The sequence below is a fragment of the Oncorhynchus keta genome, unplaced genomic scaffold, assembly GCF_023373465.1.
Source record: "Oncorhynchus keta strain PuntledgeMale-10-30-2019 unplaced genomic scaffold, Oket_V2 Un_contig_25685_pilon_pilon, whole genome shotgun sequence".
Lineage (NCBI taxonomy): Eukaryota > Metazoa > Chordata > Actinopteri > Salmoniformes > Salmonidae > Oncorhynchus > Oncorhynchus keta.
In genome coordinates this window covers 27133-48176 of record NW_026284571.1, presented here as the reverse complement: position 1 = coordinate 48176, position 21044 = coordinate 27133, and the positions used below count along the sequence as shown (strand labels likewise).

The 21044-nt window shown below is 41.4% G+C and overlaps 1 pseudogene; it reads left to right on the top strand.

Annotated features, from left to right (window-relative positions):
* Positions 1 to 197: 197 nt before the first annotated feature.
* On the top strand, positions 198 to 16836 carry LOC127922434 (NACHT, LRR and PYD domains-containing protein 3-like; annotated as a pseudogene).
* The last annotated feature ends 4208 nt before the right edge of the window (positions 16837 to 21044 follow it).

Sequence of the window (21044 nt, the reverse complement as noted above, 5' to 3'; positions counted from 1 at the left end):
GACTTATTATTATTACAGACAGTTACCATGGAGATGAAATGTCACAACTACGTTTTCATGTGATTGCAATAAATCTTCTGATTGTTTCTATGTCTGTTAGTAAATGTTCATGAGAGAAAATTAATATATTATAACAATTAACATTAAATAATTACTGTGTTAACCACAACCAACATTTTGGATCTCTGTTTAGGGGTCAGTGCTCTACAATGAGTCTCTCTGGGGAGAGAGAGGAGCGGGGCCCTGCCTCTAAAATGAGTCTCTCTGAGGAGAGCAAGAAGGGGGGCCCTGCCTCTAAAATGAGTCTCTCTGTGGAGAGAGAGGAGCGGGGCCCTGCCTCTAAAATGAGTCTCTCTGGGGAGAGAAAGGAGGGGGGCCCTGCCTCTAAAATGAGTCTCTCTGGGGAGAGAAAGGAGGGGGGCCCTGCCTCTAAAATTAGTCTCTATGGGGAGAGAGAGGAGGGGGGCCCTGCCTCTAAAATGATTCTCTCTGGGGAACAGGACACCAAGGCTAAGAGGTGAGATGACAATTTTTGATGACATTATTAAGAGTTTATTTCCAAAATGTCCACATTTGTTTTTTAATCAGAAATGGTTGCTATGGGTACCTTCAATATTACTGTTCTCAGAGTTTTAACTAATAGATTTTAGATGGGTATATATATATATATACTCACTTAGCTATCTTAATTAAGATGAAAGCACTTTCTGTAAATCACTCTGGATAAGAGCATCTGCTAAATCAGGGGTTCTCAATCCGGGGTCTGTGGAGGTACTGCAGGGGTTCTCAATCCTGGGTCTGTGGAGGTACTGTAGGGGTTCTCAATCCGGGGTCTGTGGAGGTACTGCAGGGGTTCTCAATCCGGGACTGTGGAGGTACTGCAGGGGTTCTCAATCCGGGGTCTGTGGAGGTACTGCAGGGGTTCTCAATCCTGGGTCTGTGGAGGTACTGCAGGGGTTCTCAATCCGGGGTCTGTGGAGGTACTGCAGGGGTTCTCAATCCGGGGTCTGTGGAGGTACTGCAGGGGTTCTCAATCCGGGGTCTGTGGAGGTACTGCAGGGGTTCTCAATCCGGGGTCTGTGGAGGTACTGCAGGGGTTCTCAATCCGGGGTCTGTGGAGGTACTGCAGGGGTTCTCAATCCGGGGTCTGTGGAGGTCCTGCAGGGGTTCTCAATCCAGGGTCTGTGGAGGTACTGCAGGGGTTCTACGGCACCCTGACTGTACTCGTTGCAATGTACAACTCTTCACACCCGTTTAACAACTCTAAATAGCTTTGGCATAGTAGTCATCAAGTCCCTTGCCAATAATGTTTCCTAGAACGTTGGAACAATGTTCATTTCCACCATAGATGCCTTCAAAGGGCCATTTCAGGATTATTAATTAACAACATGATGTTGTGTCCAAAGGGAGAACTGGAAATAACATGATGTAGATAATTAAATAATCAGAAGAAAAACGTGTTTGTTATTATACACTCTTAGAACAGAAGGTTCCTTCTAGAACCAAAAAGGCTTCTATCACTTCCTTAATTTAAGGAACCACTAAAAGTTATTATTTTTTCAGTGAAGAAGAACCTCCAGAGTTCTGATCAACGAAAGGTTCATGAATGTTTTGAGGATGTGACTCAGCCTGAGTTAATGTTCAGAAATAAGCATGAGTTAATCTGCCAAAATGAAGACAAAATGCTATGCAGTTATACATGGTATCACTTGTTATGCATAATTAATAAACATACTGTACATAATTGCCAAAAGCACAAGACTTACTGTTGCATGTAGGTCTATATTATTAATGGATTGATCATATAGAAATATAAAACATTATTTTAACTTCTCCAACTAATTACATGTGGCTCAGGAACCACTGACTCACTGCATTATTCTATAGTATTATCAAGACACCTGCTGTTAACTCTTAACTACTTAGGACAGCTCACCAGGTGTCCTAAATATCTGCCGACTAGGTGGGACTGGAGACTTCATGCATAGCTTTAATTTATACCCATAAGTTTAAAATGTCTTTATTCTCTGCACTTATACGACCAATGTTCTACTCTGAGACACTTTGTGGATATGGGCCCAGATCTCAACATATTGTTATAAAGAAATTTAGAATGTTTGTTTTACATAATAATAAAAAAAATATATATAAAAAGAATATTACTAACTGTAAAGAGTTGATATTATATTATAATATATATATATATATATTACTAATGTAACCCACTGTAAAGAGTTGATATTATAATATATATACTGTATATTACTAATGTAACCCACTGTAAAGAGTTTATATTATAATATATATACGGTATATTACTAATGTAACCCACTGTAAAGAGTTGATATTATAATATATATACTGTATATTACTAATGTAACCCACTGTAAAGAGTTTATATTATATTATAATATATATATTACTAATGTAACCCACTGTAAAGAGTTTATATTATATTATAATATATATATTACTAATGTAACCCACTGTAAAGACTGGGTTTAGTTATTTTGATCAGTTGGTACAGCTCGGTAAGCTGGCTAGCTACTCTACCAGCAGCATCCTAGTTATCCTAGCTAGTCGGTACAGCTCGGTAATCTAGCTAGCTACTCTACCAGCAGCATCCTAGTTATCCTAGCTAGTCGGTACAGCTCGGTAAACTAGCTAGCTACTCTACCAGCAGCATCCTAGTTATCCTAGCTAGTCGGGTACAGCTCGGTAAACTAGCTGGCTACTCTACCAGCAGCATCCTAGTTACCATAGCTACTCTACCAGCAGCATCCTAGTTACCATAGCTACTCTACCAGCAGCATCCTAGTTACCATAGCTACCACTACATCATCTCCGGCTGTCTGCATTTCTTGTGGACCGATGGAACTCCCTGGTTGTTTCTTCCACCTGTTAAATCCCGGTGAGGACTTCTCCCTCTCTCGTTGACGGATGCTGGCTACCTCTGTCGGTTCTCCTCTCTTCACTAGATGGACGGTAACTTTAGTGTTTAAACCTCTGTGTCCAAGGACCGAACTTTTGAATATTATTTTCAGGGCGCCTCAATAGCAGGTATTGAACCCCGGGTAAATAATCACTAGTCAGAACCTCAACCTCAGTATACATTCATTATAAAAAATCATCTTAATATCTGACATTGTGAGTAAACAACCTCGAGAGTGCGTCTTCCAGCCCTCCAATAAATTACATCATTCAACCCTCCCGGTTAGTAAATTTACCTCAACATCCCCCGGAGAAGGCAGAGTAACGACACAAGCTTTTTAGCGGGGCTGACAGACTGACTACAACGCTTCGCTTCGCTAAATTTATTTAGTTATTAAAAATGACACACTGCTCGCGCGTGCCAACAAGCGTCTAACTAACTTCTGGAAGTCAGTTCTATTTGTGACGTAGTTCGCGCTGCATCTCCTCATTGGTTTATAGAAGCAGGCCATCTCCTCATTTAGCAATAAAACATAAACAACTTCTTTAAACAATAAAAGCTCATTTACGAACATTTCTGAAAAGTGATATATAGCTTTTTGGAGTTCAGAGTAGATGAGAGATGTAATGTTTGTCTCTGTTGTGTTGAAGCCCAATCATGCAGGAGAGACCAGCCTCCCTGTTCCCAGCTGTGTGTCCATGAAGAGTGACAAGTCTATGGATCAACCTTTACAGTTTAGAGAGGGAGACTTTTCTACTGAACAAAGGTAAGAACTCATGGGTCCTGGTCAGTGAGTTAAACAACACTGTCTCTAGTCATTTCTCCTCCCATTTTCCCATTTATTGTTGTTGTTTTCATAATCCATAGGCTAATCATTTAGTCTATTTTCATAGTCCTAAAACAAAATTAAACAAACACAACATTCCCTCCTTCCCAGTGTGTGTGTGTGTGTGTGTGTGTGTGTGCATGTGTGTGTGTACTCCTGGATGAGGAGATGTAATCTCATGTTTTGTCCACAGAAACCAACAGGAGAGATCAGAGTCAGAGATTCTCAGTGGTCAGTCTTCCCAGAGTCATCAAACAGACCTGGACTCCATATTCAGTGTATGTGGTCCTGTTATGTACATTTGTTTTTGTTTACCTCAAGTAAAGTTGATATGTCAATCATTCATTAATGTGTTAATGAGAAAGCATTTCTTCTCTTGCTTAACTTATTTACTTTATTTATTCCAGATGCTTGAAGAGAATATTATGACATTTGTGAAGAACGAGCTGAAGATGTTCAAGAGGATTCTTAGTCCAGAACTCCCAGAAGGCTTTGAGAGTCAGAAGCAGAATAAGGAAGTGGTGGACGCTGAAGATGAGAAGCAGGAGAGCAGTGCCAGAGAGGGGGCTCTGAAGATCACACTGCACATCCTGAGGAAAATGAACCAGAAGGAGCTTGCTGACACACTGGAGAAATGTAAGATCTGTCTGCCTCATGTTGAATGCTGTTATAACATTTAAAAGCTTTTGGTAAAGTACAGCTAAAGTAGCTGTGTAACTCAATGATATTGTAGCAGCCTTAACACAACACCTAGTGACGTCATCAAGTAGCAGCAGGGATGTGATGTGGTGACAAATTTAGAGAAAGAGAGCCAGACAGACAGACAGACAGACAGACAGACAGACAGACAGACAGACAGACAGACAGACAGACAGACAGACAGACAGAAAGACAGACAGACAGACAGACAGACAGACAGACAGACAGCATTAATAATACCAATAATAATGTAATCAGTCATACCAGTCTGTAATGCATTATGAAAACATTTACACATTTAGACAGTCAGTTAAGATAATAAATTATTATAATGTAACTGTAATATAACTTCTTGCATCGAGCCATCCCGGATCCGTTATCGTGGCTACAGCCTCAAGCTCATTACCATAACGCAACGTTAACTATTCATGAAAATCGCTAATGAAATGAAATGAATCTATTTGCTCTCAAGCTTATCCTTTTGTTAACAACATCATCTCAGATTTTCAAAATATGCTTCTCAACCATTGCAAAACAAGCATTTGTGTAACAGTATTGATGGCTAACGTAGAATTTAGCATAGCATTTAGCGTTAGCATTCAGCATGCAACATTTTCCACAAAAACCATAAAAGCATTCAAATAAAATCATTTACCTTTGAAGAACTTCGGATGTTTTCAATGAGGAGACTCTGTTAGCAAATGTTCCGTTTTTACAAAAAATATTATTTGTGTCGACTAATCGCTCCAGTTTTGTTCATCGCGTTTGGGTAAAAAAAAGGAAAGGGTAAGGAAAAAAAGAATAAGTCATTAAAACGCAAACTTTTTTCCTAATTAACTCCATAATATCGACAGAAACATGGCAAACGATGTTTAGAATCAATCCTCGAGGTGTTTTTCACATATCCATCGACGATAAAATCCTTCGTGGCATTTTACTTTCTGTTCTGAAGAAATGGAACGCGCATGGACCTACAGATTACGCACACAGGACACCGGGCGGGACACCAGGTAAATGTAGTCTCTTATGGTCAATCTTCCAATGATATGCCTACAAACACGTCACAATGCTGCAGACACCTTGGAGAAACGACACAAAGGGCAGGCTCATTCCTGGCGCATTCACAGCCATATAAGGAGACATTGGAACACAGCGCCTTCAGAATCTGGGGCATTTCCTGTATGAAACTTCATCTTGGTTTCGCCTGTTGCATTAGTTCTGGGGCACTCACAGATAATATCTTTGCAGTTTTGGAGACGTCAGAGTTGTGTCTTTCCAAGGCTGTCAATTCAATGCATAAGCGAGCATCTTTTCGTGACAAAATGTTGCGCTTAAAACGGGCACGTCTTTTTATCCAATAATGACACAGCGCCCCTATAGGTTCAACAGGTTAAGAGAAGAAATTACTATAAAATAACTATAATTGAAAACTTTATAACATTCCTACAATACTGTACATGTTATTTCTTCATTCAGATGAGCTTGCTGTGATTTGCCAACGTGAACACAAATCTAATCTAAAGAAGAAGTTTCAATGTGTATTTGAGGGGATCGCTAAACAAGGAAACCCAACACTTCTCAATAACATCTACACAGAGCTCTACATCACAGAGGGTGGAACAGGAGAGGTCAATAATGAACATGAGCTGAGACAGATTGAGACAACAACCAGGAAACAAGCAAGACCAGAGACTGCAATCAAATGTAACGACATCTTCAAACCCTTAACTGGACAAGACAAACCTATCAGAACTGTGCTGACAAAGGGAGTCGCTGGCATTGGAAAAACAGTCTCTGTGCAGAAGTTCATTCTGGACTGGGCTGAAGGAAAAGCAAATCAGGATGTCCAATTTGTATTTTCATTTCCTTTTCGGGAGCTGAATTTGATGAAAGAGGAAAAACACACTTTGATTGAACTTCTCAATCACTTCTCAATGGAAACCAAACAATCAAGAATCTCCAACTATGACAAGTACAACGTTCTGTTCATCTTTGATGGTCTGGATGAGTGCCGACTGCCCCTAGACTTCCAGAAGAACAAGATCTGTTGGGACGTCACAGAGTCAACCTCAGTGGATGTTCTGCTGACAAATCTCATCAAGGGAAATCTGCTTCCCTCTGCTCTCATCTGGATAACTACCCGACCTGCAGCAGCCAATAAGATCCCTTCAGAGTGTGTTGACCAGGTGACAGAGGTACGAGGTTCAATGACCCACAGAAGGAGGAGTACTTCAGGAAGAGATTCAGTGATGAGGACCTGTCCAGCAGAATCATCTCACACATAAAGACATCAAGGAGCCTCCACATCATGTGCCACATTCCAGTCTTCTGTTGGATTTCTGCAACAGTCCTTGAACACATGCTGAAACATGAGAGAGAAGAGATGCCCAAGACTCTGACTGAGATGTACACACACCTTGTGGTGTTTCATACCAAACAGAAGAATGAAAAGTATCTTGGGAAAGAAGAGACAGGTCCACACTGGAATAAAGAGAGCATTCTGTCACTGGGAAAACTGGCTTTTCAACAGCTTGTGAAGGGCAATCTGATTTTCTATGAAGAAGACCTGAAAGAGGCTGGCATTGATGTCAATGAAGCCTCAGTGTACTCAGGATTGTGCACACAGCTCTTTAAAGAGGAATGTGGGCTCTACCAGGTCAAGGTGTACTGCTTTGTTCATCTGAGCATTCAGGAGTTTCTGGCTGCTGTATATGTGTTCCTCTCATTCATCAACAACAATTATAATGTAATGGATGAACTGCAAACAAAAGACGAGCCTGAAGTTACTTTCTACAAGAGTGCTGTGGATAAAGCCTTACAAAGTGAGACGGGAAACCTGGACCTTTTCCTCCGCTTCCTTCTGGGCCTCTCACTGGAGTCCAATCAGAAGCACTTACAAGATCTACTGACAAAGACAAGAAGCAGCTCACAGAGCCACGAAGAAACAGTCAAGTACATCAAGGAGAAGATCAGGGAGAATCTCTCTCCAGAGAGGAGCATCAATCTGTTCCACTGTCTGAATGAACTGAATGACAATTCTCTAGTGGAGGAGATCCAAATCTACCTGAGCTCAGGAAGTCTTTCAGAAGACAAACTGTCACCTGCACAGTGGTCAGCTCTGGTCTTTGTGTTGCTGACTTCAGAAAAGGAGCTGGATGTGTTTGTCCTGAAGAAATACTCCAGATCAGAGGAAGGTCTTCTGAGGCTGCTGCCAGTGGTCAAAGCCTCCAGGGCTGTTCAGTGAGTAAATAAAATGACATTTAAGAACTAATCATCAGGAAGAAATATTCAGTTTAGAGAAAAATATGTATTATAATATGTATATAATATTATATTGAAAAACATATTGAATAAATGCATGTATTTATTAGTATAACAATATGCCCATACAATTCTAGGACACGGAAGATGAATCTATATGTTATTTAAGAGAAAAAAAACAAATGCATCTGCCATTGTCCTTCTACAATACTGGTGTTAAATTAACAGTGTGTTTGTGAAGTCATGATGATCTCTTTGTCAGGCTGTCAGGCTGTCTAGTCACAGAGGAAGGCTGTGCTTCTCTGGTCTCAGCTCTGAGGTCAAACCCCTCACACCTGAGAGAGCTGGATCTGAGTAACAATGACCTGAAGGATCCAGGAGTGAAGCTGCTCTCTGCTGGACTGGGGAATCCCCTCTGTAAACTGGAGACTCTGAGGTCAGTATTCCTACAGTTGGTCAACAAGTGATAACTGTTCACCAGATCCACATGTGTTTACCAGGCACACGTAGTCCACACCATATGTGTTTGGACAGTGAAGCTTACAGTTTTAAATGTGGTGCTCTGCTCCAGCATTTTGGATTTGAGATAGAATGTTTCATATTAGGAGACAGTAAAGAATGTCACCTTTTATTTAAAGGTATTCATACATATACAGTCGTGGCCAAAAGTTGAGAATGACACAAATAGTAATTTTCACAAAGTTTGCTGCTTCAGTGTCTTCACATATTTTTGTCAGATGTTACCATGGAATACTGAAGTATAATTACAAGCATTTCATAAGTGTCAAAGGCTTTTATTGACAATTACATGAAGTTGATGCAAAGTGTCTATTTGCCCTGACATGCTGTCAATTAACTTCTGGGCCACATCCTGACTGATGGCAACCCATTCTTGCATAAACAATGCTTGGAGTTTGTCAGAATTTGTGTGTTTTTGTTTATCCACCCGCCTCTTGAGGATTGACCACAAGTTCTCAATGGGATTAAGGTCTGGGGAGTTTCCTGACCATTGACCCAAAATATCGATGTTTCGTTCCCAGAGCCACTTAGTTATCACTTTTGCCTTATGGCAAAATGCTCCATCATGCTGGAAACTGCATTGTTGGTCACCAAACTGTTCCTGGATGGTTGTGAGAAGTTGCTCTTGGAGGATGTGTTCTTAGGCAACATTGTGAGTGATCCCACTCCCTTGGCTGAGAAGCAACCTCACATGAATGGTCTCAGGATGCTTTACTGTTGGCATGACACAGACTGATGGTAGCGCTCACCTTGTCTTCTCTGGACAACCTTTTTCCGGATGCCCCAAACAATCAGAAAGGGGATTCATCAGAGAAAATGACTTTACCCCAGTCCTCAGCAGTCCAATCGCTGTACCTTTTGGGGAATATCAGTCTGTCCCTGATGTTGTTCCTGGAGAGAAGTGGCTTCTTTGCTGCCCTTCTTGACACCAGGCCATCCTCCAAAAGTCTTCGCCTCACTGTGCATGCAGATGCACTCACACCTGCCTGCTGCCATTCCTGAGCAAGCTCTGTACTGGTGGTGCCCGATCCCGCAGCTGAATCAACTTTAGGAGACGGTCCTGGTGTTTGCTGGACTTTCTTGGGCACCCTGAATCATTCTTCACAACAATTGAACTGCTCTCCTTGAAGTTCTTGTTGATCTGATAAATGGTTGATTTAGGTGCAATATCCTTGCCCGTGAAGCCCTTTTGTGCAAAGCAACGATGACTGCATGCGTTTCCTTGCAGGTAACCATGGTTGACAGAGGAAGAACAATGATTCCAAGGACCACCCTCCTTTTGAAGCTTCCAGTCTGTTATTCAAACTCAATCATCATGACAGAGTGGTCTCCAGCCTTGTCCTTGTCAACACTCACACCTGTGTTAATGAGAGAATCACTGACATGATGTCAGCTGGTCCTTTGTGGCAGGGCTGAAATGCAGTGGAAATGTTTTTTGGGGGATTCAGTTCATTTGCATGGCCAAGAGGGACTTTGCAATTAATTGCAATTCATCTGATCACTCTTCATAACATTCTAGGGTATACGTAAATTGCCATCATACAAACTGAGGCATCAGACTTTGTGAAAATGAATATTTGTGTCTTTCTCAACTTTTGGCCACGACTGTATATTTTACCGTTTAGATATGAAAGCACTATGTATCCAAACTCATCAAAAATAGAAACAACCCTTTTTCAGGACCCTGTCTTTCAAAGATAATTTGTAAAAATCCAAATAAATTCACAGATCTATATTGAAAAGGGTTTAAGCACTGTTTCCCATGCTTGTTCAATGAACCATAAACAATTAATGAACATGCACCTGTGGGACGGACGTTTAGACACTAACAGTTTACAGACGGTAGGCAATTAAGGTCACAGTTATATAAACTTAGGACACTAAAGAGGTCTTTCTACTGACTCTGAAAAACACCAAAAGAAAGATACCCAGGGTCCCTGCTCAGTTGCATGAATGTGCCTTAGACATGCAGCAAGGAGGCATGAGGATTGCAGATGTGGCCATGGAAATAAATTGTGATGTCTGTACTGTGAGACGCCTAAAACGGCGCTAAAAGGAGACAGGATGGACAGCTGATCGTCCTCGCAGTGGCAGAACACGTGTAACAACACCTGCGCAGGATCGGTACATCCGAACATCACACCTGCGGGACAGGTACAGGATGGCAACAACTGCCCGAGTTACACCAGGAACACACAATCCCTCCATCAGTGCTCAGATTGTCCGTAATAGGCTGAGAGAGGCTGGACTGAGGGCTTGTAGACCTGTTGTAAAGCAGGTCCTCCCCAGACATCACTGGCAACAACGTTGCCTATGTGCACAAACCCACTGTCACTGGACCAGACAGGACTGGCAAAAATGCTCTTCACTGACGAGTCACGGTTTTGTCTCACCAGGGGTGATGGTCGTATTAGTGTTTGTCATCGAAGGAATGAGCGTTACACCGAGGCCTGTACTCTGGAGTGGGTTCGATTTGGAGGTGGAGGATCCGTCATGGTCTGAGGCGGTGTGTCAGCATCATCGGACTGAGCTTGTTGTCATTGCAGGCAATCTCAACGCTGTGCGTTACAGGGAAGACATCTTCCTCCCTCATGTGGTACCCTTCCTGCAGGCTCATCCTGACATGACCCTCCAGCATGACAATGCCACCAGCCATACTGCTTGTTATGTGTGATTTCCTGCAAGACAGGAATGTCAGTGTGCCATGGCCAGCGACGAGCCCGGTTATCAATCTCATTGAGCACATCTGGGACCTGTTGGATCAGAGGGTGAGGGCTAGGGCCATTCCCCCAAAAAATGTCCGGGAACTTGCAGGTGCCTTGGTTGAAGAGTGGGGTAACATCTCACTGCAAGAACTGGCAAATCTGGTGCAGTTCATGAGGATGAGATGCACTGCAGTACTTAATGCAGCTGGTGGCCACACCAGATACTGACATACTTTTATTTTGACCCCCCTTTGTTCAGGGACACATTATTCCATTTCTGTTAGTCACATGTCTGTGGAACTTGTTCAATTTATGTCTCAGTTGTTGAATGTTATGTTTATACAAATATTTACACATGTTAAGTTTGCTGAAAATAAATGCAGTTGACAGTGAGAGGACGTTTCTTTTTTGCTGAGTTTAGTTCTCCCATTTGAAGAAGTCTTAATTATTTGGACAAATTATTTTAGTCATACGTTTAGTATTTGGTCCCATATTCCATGCCTGCAGTGATTACATCAAGCTTGTGATTCTACTAACTTGTTGAATTAATTTGCAGTTTGTCTTGGTTGTGTTTTAGATGGTTTCCTAATAGAAACTGAATGGTGAATAATGTCCTGTCATTTTGGAGTCACTTCACTTGTATTGTCAGCAAGAATAGAAGATGTTTCTGAACACTTCTACATTCATGTGGATGCTCCTATGATGATGAATAATCAGGAATGAATCGTGAATAATGATGAATGAGAAAGTTATTAGAGGCACAACGATCAGAATAAATGCTGACCTCCCCTGTTGGTAATGGTGAGAGGTTAGCATGTTTTGTTGTAGCCTCTGTTATTGGTAATGGTGAGAGGTTAGTATGTTTTGTTGTATCCTCTGTTATTGGTAATGGTGAGAGGTTAGCATGTGTTGTTGTAGCCTCTGTTATTGGTAATGGTGAGAGGTTAGCATGTGTTGTTGTAGCCTCTGTTAATGGTAATGGTGAGAGGTTAGCATGTGTTGTTGTAGCCTCTGTTATTGGTAATGGTGAGAGGTTAGCATGTGTTGTTGTAGCCTCTGTTATTGGTAATGGTGAGAGGTTATCATGTTTTGTTGTAGCCTCTGTTATTGGTAATGGTGAGAGGTTAGCATGTTTTGTTGTAGCCTCTGTTATTGGTAATGGTGAGAGGTTAGCATGTTTTGTTGTATCCTCTGTTATTGGTAATGGTGAGAGGTTAGCATGTTTTGTTGTAGTCTGTTATTGGTAATGGTGAGAGGTTAGCATGTTTTGTTGTAGTCTCTGTTATTGGTAATGGTGAGTGGTTAGCATGTTTTGTTGTATCCTCTGTTATTGGTAATGGTGAGAGGTTAGCATGTTTTGTTGTCGTCTGTTATTGGTAATGGTGAGAGGTTAGCATGTTTTGTTGTAGTCTCTGTTATTGGTAATGGTGAGAGGTTATCATGTTGTGTTGTAGCCTCTGTTATTGGTAATGGTGAGAGGTTAGCATGTTTTGTTGTAGCCTCTGTTATTGGTAATGGTGAGAGGTTAGCATGTTTTGTTGTATCCTCTGTTATTGGTAATGGTGAGAGGTTAGCATGTTTTGTTGTATCCTCTGTTATTGGTAATGGTGAGAGGTTAGCATGTTTTGTTGTATCCTCTGTTATTGGTAATGGTGAGAGGTTAGCATGTTTGGTGTTCTCTAACTTTCATTATTATTATTTATGAGTCACAGTCAAGTTAATGTAGTCAAAGAATGTCAAAGAATATGGGACCAAATACTCAACGTTTGAGAACTTTAATACACTGTATACTCAATACAATCTAAATCTGATACCTCACTGTCTAAATAGATATGATGTGGACTGTATACTCAATACAATCTAAATCTGATACTTCACTGTCTAAATAGATATGGTGTGGACTATATACTCAATACAATCTAAATCTGATACCTCACTGTCTAAATAGATATGGTGAGGACTATATACTCAATACAATCTAAATCTGATACCTCACTGTCTAAATAGATATGGTGTGGACTGTATACTCAATACAATCTAAATCTGATACCTCACTGTCTAAATATATATGGTGTGGACTGTATACTCAATACAATCTAAATCTAATACCTCACTGTCTAAATAGATATGGTGTGGACTGTATACTCAATACAATCTAAATCTGATACCTCACTGTCTAAATAGATATGGTGTGGACTGTATACTCAATACAATCTAAATCTGATACCTCACTGTCTAAATAGATATGGTGAGGACTGTATACTCAATACAATCTAAATCTGATACCTCACTGTCTAAATAGATATGGCGTGGACTGTACTCAATACAATCTAGATCTGATACCTCACTGTCTAAATAGATATGGTGTGGACTGTATACTCAATACAATCTAAATCTGATACCTCACTGTCAGTCTTCTGACTGATACTGCTTTTTAAACTGGTCTGGTCAGTCTACTATAATATTTGTACTATACATGTTTCTATCTACAAGCAATACTTTGATGACATTTGATAAATATATACATTTTGTAAAAATATACTGCCACTATTTTCACCACCAAAGAATAGCAGTGTGATTTTAATATGATTTGACTCTTTGCAGGCTGTCAGTCTGTCTAGTCACAGAGGAAGGCTGTGCTTCTCTGGTCTCAGCTCTGGAGTCAAACCCCTCACACCTGAGAGAGCTGGACCTGAGCTACAATCACCCAGGAGACTCAGGAGTCAGACTGCTCTCTGCTGGACTGGAGGATCCACACTGCAGACTGGAGAAACTCAAGTATGTAGAGGGTTTATGTCAATGTTCATATCAGACATGTTTGACTTATCAGGCTAGTTAAGACAAACATTCTTACCACCACTTGGTGTGTGTGAGTTCAGGTGTGTCCCTCAATGACTGTCTGTTCTTCTGCTTACCGCTACAGTGTGGAACATGGTGGAGAGAACAGAATGAAATCTGGGCCTAGAAAATGTGAGTGTTGACTGCTGTGAAGAATATAACTAAGAATAAGTCTTAATTCAAGTTAAGTCCAAGTCAAAGACCACAATCATTACTTACTTGGTCATATTAAATATCAGCTGTAGTTCTACAGAATCAGAAATCAGGGACACCAAAGTTTACAAGAGTTGCTTTGACAATGTGTGTGCAATTAATGTGAATACGTGTGTTTTATATTACCATACAGTATAACATATGATCATTCAACAAGTCTCAAGTTACCTTTACTTCTCCTTTTGATACCTAGAACCATCCACATTAAATGAATTAGTGAAAAGTGAGTTAACCTGATGCTTGGATTGGGTTCAGCTGGAACGGTGGCGCATAATATGCAAAAATATTCTTAGAAATATTTAACCTCCACACATTAACAAGTCCAATAGCTCAAATGAAAAACACATTGTTCATCCAGCCAGCAAGTCAGATTTCTAAAATGTTTTACGGCGAAAACATAGCACATATTTATGTCAAACCACCACCAAAGACACAGCTAATTTGAATAGCCAAGTTGAACAAAATATGCAATCAACAAATGCAGGATTCAAAGAAAAATAATTCACTAACCTTTTGAAAATCTTCATCAGATGACAGTAATAGGACATGTTACACAGTACATTTATGTTTTTTTCAATAATATACAATTTATATCCATAAATCTCTGTTTACAATGACGCAATGTTAAAAATTTTACTGTGCTCACACATTAGCATTATGTCTCCTCTATGTTGGACTCCACAGAAACACAAAATAACCACATAAATATTCCCTTACCTTTGATGTTCTTCGATCATAAGCCGTGGAAGTAGTCATACTTAACAAAAACTGCCTTTGGTTTTCAAGTCTGTCTTTCGGCTATCAAACACGATAAATTCTGTCGGAAATGCAGCCAAAATTCTAGTGGATGCGCATCAACTTCAAAATTACATATTATATGTCGACTAAACTGGTCAAACTAAGTGCAGAATCAAGCTTTAGCATGAACATGGAAAAAAATCCTTAGCTCGAACAGACAAACAGACATCGTTTGGTCAACCCTGGAAGACAGAGAGCTCTGGACCCGACGCGCGCATCAAAGTGCATGTATTTTCGCGTGACCTGAAGGTTTCAGCCCGCCAAAAGTGGAGGGAGCGTGCGATTCTCACACTGACAGGCCCCACTGAAAGCAGACATCGTGCTGAATAGATAGAAACTGTTCCCAGATCTGTAGCTGGTTGGGAAGGGTGGGGGCGATGACGTCAGTTGGCCCAACTTTCATGATGACAAGAGAGTTTGGGAGAATGGCTGCCCTGAGTTCTGCTTTACATACAGACATAATTTGAACAGTTTTAGAAGCTTTAGAGTTTTCTATTCAATTATAATTATTATATGCATATATTAGCAACTTTATTTTCTGTTTACTATGGGCACGCAATTCCTCCAAAGGGGGCAGTATTCTGTAGTCAGACTATCTTTAACAGGTTTGTTAACATTATAATGTGAATGATGATGATTTCTAATATTGTGTCTGGTTTCATCCATCAGATGTCTGTGATCTCACACTGGACCCAAACACAGTAAACAGACTCTTCTCTCTGTCTGAGGAGAACAGAAAGGTGACATGTAGGAGAGAGGAGCAGCCGTATCCTGATCACCCAGAGAGATTTGAGGACTGTGAACAGGTGCTGTGTAGAGAGGATCTGACTGGGCGCTGTTACTGGGAGGTAGAGTGGAGTGGGAAAGGGGCTGGTATAGGAATGACATATAAAGGAATCAGCAGGAGAGGAAGGGTTAAGAACTGTTGTCTTGGATGGAATGACAAGTCCTGGAGTCTGTTCTGCTATGACAACCGTTACATTGCCTGGCACAGTAATTATCCCACTACCATAGACCTCCAACCCTCCAGCTCCCACAGAGTAGGAGTGTATCTGGACTGGCCAGCCGGCACTCTGTCCTTCTATAGAGCCTCCTCTGACACACTGACCCACCTGATTACATTCACCTCCACATTCACTGAGCCCCTCTATCCAGGGTTTTGGGTTTGTGATGAATCCTCAGTGTCCCTGTAAATAATCACACACACATTTTGGGTTTATTTTATTGTTCAGTATAATAAAAAGAGCAAATGTAAATGTTTTATGTTTGATATGAAGTAAGTAACACAAGTCCATCTGATATAAACTGAGTCGTTTAATAAGTGAAAAAATAACAACTCCAAAACCAAAATATACAAAAAATAATAAAAGTAAAAACCCGTCAAACGTACATACAATCAAACCAAATCACCGACATGAGGGGAAACACACAACATGTAATTGATGAGAAAGCAGGTGTGATGTGAAACAAGGCAAAACAAATGGAAAATGAAAAATGAAAAATGGATCAGCGATGGCTAGAAGGCCTAACAAGGTCGTGTCCTTTCTTTAAAGTAATGTTTTATTGATGCCTCATTTAAATGTTTTGGATGTTGATGAAAGGAAATCCCATAAAGTCATAGCAAAGTACTGGCCAGTTGGCATCTTCTGATTGGGTGTCTCAGGTCAGGCCTGAGCCATGATCAGAATGTGTCTGTCTATTTACAGCCCTGCCATTTCTACCTGTCCTGATCTCGTGTTTGACCCCTGACCTCCTAACACCATCTCACTGTCCATGTCTGCTTTTAGCTCCCACCTCTATTTCACTGTGTTATAATGGACCTTATGGTTGTTATGTCACCTCTGTAACCAGGTATCAAACATACTGACCTTTCTGACCCTGTCCCATGGTCCTACCTGCTACAACTAAACATTTACAGTCCTCTGGGTTTTGTTTACTGTCCATTTACTCATTTATTGATTTAATTGTTGTTCATTGGGGTTGTGCCGCAGAGCATCATGGGGGTTTGTATGTGTTGAGATGATCATGTTCCAGATAAATGGTTGAACTGATTTCTGTCTCCCGTCTCATTATTGAATTGTTATACAGACGTGGTTATGAAACCCACAAAACATAACAGATTGGTGATGAGTCTGAATCTACAGGAAATATTCTGTCTGGAAGATTTGGTTTTTACAACTGTTTATAATGGTTATTTTCTGTGGTTCAGTCTAGGCTAATGTTAACAGTGTATTACTAGCAGAGACAAGTGCATCATCATGTGGAGCTAAGAGTTAACATCATCATGGAGGGAAGTGGAGCTAACAGAGAGTTAACATCATCATGAAAGTGGAGCTAACAGAGAGAGTTAACATCATCATGGAGGGAAGTGGAGCTAACAGAGAGTTAACATCATCATGGAGGGAAGTGGAGCTAACAGAGAGTTAACATCATCATGGAGGGAAGTGGAGCTAACAGAGAGAGTTAACATCATCATGAAGGGTGGAGCTAACAGAGAGTTAACATCATCATGGAGGGAAGTGGAGCTAACAGAGAGTTAACATCATCATGGAGGGAAGTGGAGCTAACAGAGAGAGTTAACATCATCATGAGGGAAGTGGAGCTAACAGAGAGAGTTAACATCGTCATGGAGGGAAGTGGAGCTAACAGAGAGAGTTAACATCATCATGAAGGGAAGTGGAGCTAACAGAGAGAGTTAACATCATCATGGAGGGAAGTGGAGCTAACAGAGAGAGTTAACATCATCATGGAGGAAGTGGAGCTAACAGAGAGAGTGGAGCTAACAGAGAGAGTTAACATCATCATGAAGGGAAGTGGAGCTAACAGAGAGAGTTAACATCATCATGGAGGGAAGTGGAGCTAACAGAGAGAGTTAACATCATCATGGAGGGGAAAGTGGAGCTAACAGGAGTTAACATCATCAACAGAGAGAGTTAACATCATCATGAAGGGAAGTGGAGCTAACAGAGAGAGTTAACATCATCATGGAGGGAAGTGGAGCTAACAGAGAGAGTTAACATCATCATGGAGGGAAGTGGAGCTAACAGAGAGAGTTAACATCATCATGGAGGGAAGTGGAGCTAACAGAGAGAGTTAACATCATCATGGAGGGAAGTGGAGCTAACAGAGAGAGTTAACATCATCATGAAGGGAAGTGGAGCTAACAGAGAGAGTTAACATCATCATGGGGAAGTGGAGCTAACAGAGGAGTTAACATCATCATGGAGGGAAGTGGAGCTAACAGAGAGTTAACATCATCATGGAGGGAAGTGGAGCTAACAGAGAGAGTTAACATCATCATGGAGGGAAGTGGAGCTAACAGAGAGAGTTAACATCATCATGGAGGGAAGTGGAGCTAACAGAGAGAGTTAACATCATCATGAAGGGAAGTGGAGCTAACAGAGAGAGTTAACATCATCATGGAGGGAAGTGGAGCTAACAGAGAGAGTTAACATCATCATGGAGGGAAGTGGAGCTAACAGAGAGAGTTAACATCATCATGGAGGGAAGTGGAGCTAACAGAGAGAGTTAACATCATCATGAAGGGAAGTGGAGCTAACAGAGAGAGTTAACATCATAATGGAGGAAGTGGAGTGGAGCTCATCATGGAGGGAAGAGTTAACATCATCATGGAGGGAAGTGGAGCTAACAGAGAGAGTTAACATCATCATGAAGGGAAGTGGAGCTAACAGAGAGAGTTAACATCATCATGGAGGGAAGTGGAGCTAACAGAGAGTTAACATCATCATGGAGGGAAGTGGAGCTAACAGAGAGAGTTAACATCATCATGGAGGGAAGTGGAGCTAACAGAGAGAGTTAACATCATCATGGAGGGAAGTGGAGCTAACAGAGAGAGTTAACATCATCATGAAGTGGAGCTAACAGAAGTTAACATCATCATGAGGGAAGTGGAGCTAACAGAGAGAGTTAACATCATCATGAAGAGGAAGTGGAGCTAACAGAGAGAGTTAACATCATCATGGAGGGAAGCTAACAGAGAGCATCATCATGGAGGGAAGTGGAGCTAACAGAGAGAGTTAACATCATCATGAAGGGAAGTGGAGCTAACAGAGAGAGTTAACATCATCATGGAGGGAAGTGGAGCTAACAGAGAGAGTTAACATCATCATGGAGGGAAGTGGAGCTAACAGAGAGAGTTAACATCATCATGAAGGGAAGTGGAGCTAACAGAGAGAGTTAACATCATCATGAAGGGAAGTGGAGCTAACAGAGTTAACATCATCATGAGGGAAGTGGAGCTAACATCATCATCATGGAGGGAAGTGGAGCTAACAGAGAGAGTTAACATCATCATGGAGGGAAGTGGAGCTAACAGAGAGAGTTAACATCATCATGGAGGGAAGTGGAGCTAACAGAGAGTTAACATCATCATGAAGGAAGTGGAGCTAACAGAGAGAGTTAACATCATCATGGAGGGAAGTGGAGCTAACAGAGAGAGTTAACATCATCATGAAGGGAAGTGGAGCTAACAGAGAGTTAACATCATCATGAAGGGAAGTGGAGCTAACAGAGAGAGTTAACATCATCATGGAGGGAAGTGGAGCTAACAGAGAGAGTTAACATCATCATGAAGGGAAGTGGAGCTAACAGAGAGAGTTAACATCATCATGGAGGGAAGTGGAGCTAACAGATGGAGAGTTAAGCATCAGAGAGAGTTATGGAGGGAAGTGGAGCTAACAGAGAGAGTTAACATCATCATGGAGGGAAGTGGAGCTAACATCATCATGGAGGGAAGTGGAGCTTAACATCATCATGGAGGGAAGTGGAGCTAACAGAGAGAGTTAACATCATCATGAAGGGAAGTGGAGCTAACAGAGAGAGTTAACATCATCATGGAAGGGAAGTGGAGCTAACAGAGAGAGTTAACATCATCATGGAGGGAAGTGGAGCTTAACAGGAGGGAGAGCTAACAGAGAGAGTTAACATCATCATGGAGGGAAGTGGAGCTAACAGAGAGAGTTAACATCATCATGAAGGGAAGTGGAGCTAACAGAGAGAGTTAACATCATCATGAAGGGAAGTGGAGCTAACAGAGAGAGTTAACATCATCATGGAGGGAAGTGGAGCTAACAGAGAGAGTTAACATCATCATGGAGGGAAGTGGAGCTAACAGAGAGAGTTAACATCATCATGGAGGGAAGTGGAGCTAACAGAACATCATCATGAGGGAAGTGGAGCTAACAGAGAGAGTTAACATCATCATGGAGGGAAGTGGAGCTAACAGAGAGAGTTAACATCATCATGGAGGGAAGTGGAGCTAACAGAGAGAGTTATCACATCATCATGAAGGGAAGGGAGCTAACAGAGAGAGTTAACATCATCATGGAGGGAAGTCAACAGGAGGGGAGGGAAGTGGAGCTAACAGAGAGAGTTAACATCATCATGGAGGGAAGTGGAGCTAACAGAGAGAGTTAACATCATCATGGAGGGAAGTGGAGCTAACAGAGAGAGTTAACATCATCATGAAGGGAAGTGGAGCTAACAGAGAGAGTTAACATCATCATGGAGGGAAGTGGAGCTAACAGAGAGAGTTAACATCATCATGGAGGGAAGTGGAGCTAACAGAGAGAGTTAACATCATCATGGAGGGAAGTGGAGCTAACAGAGAGAGTTAACATCATCATGGAGGGAAGTGGAGCTAACAGAGAGAGTTAACATCATCATGGAGGGAAGTGGAGCTAACAGAGAGAGTTAACATCATCATGGAGGGAAGTGGAGCTAACAGAGAGAGTTAACATCATCATGAAGGGAAGTGGAGCTAACAGAGAGTTAACATCATCATGGAGGGAAGTGGAGCTAACAGAGAGAGTTAACATCATCATGGAGGGAAGTGGAGCTAACAGAGAGAGTTAACATCATCATGGAGGGAAGTGGAGCTAACAGAGAGAGTTAACATCATCATGGAGGGAAGTGGAGCTAACAGAGAGAGTTAACATCATCATGGAGGGAAGCTAACAGAGAGAGTTAACATCATCATGGAGGGAAGTGGAGCTAACAACAGAGAGAGTTAACATCATCATGGAGGGAAGTGGAGCTAACAGAGAGAGTTAACATCATCATGGAGGGAAGTGGAGCTAACAGAGAGAGTTAACATCATCATGGAAGGGAAGTGGAGCTAACAGAGAGAGTTAACATCATCATGGAGGGAAGTGGAGCTAACAGAGAGAGTTAACATCATCATGGAGGGAAGTGGAGCTAACAGTGGAGTTAACATAATCATGAGGGAAGTGGA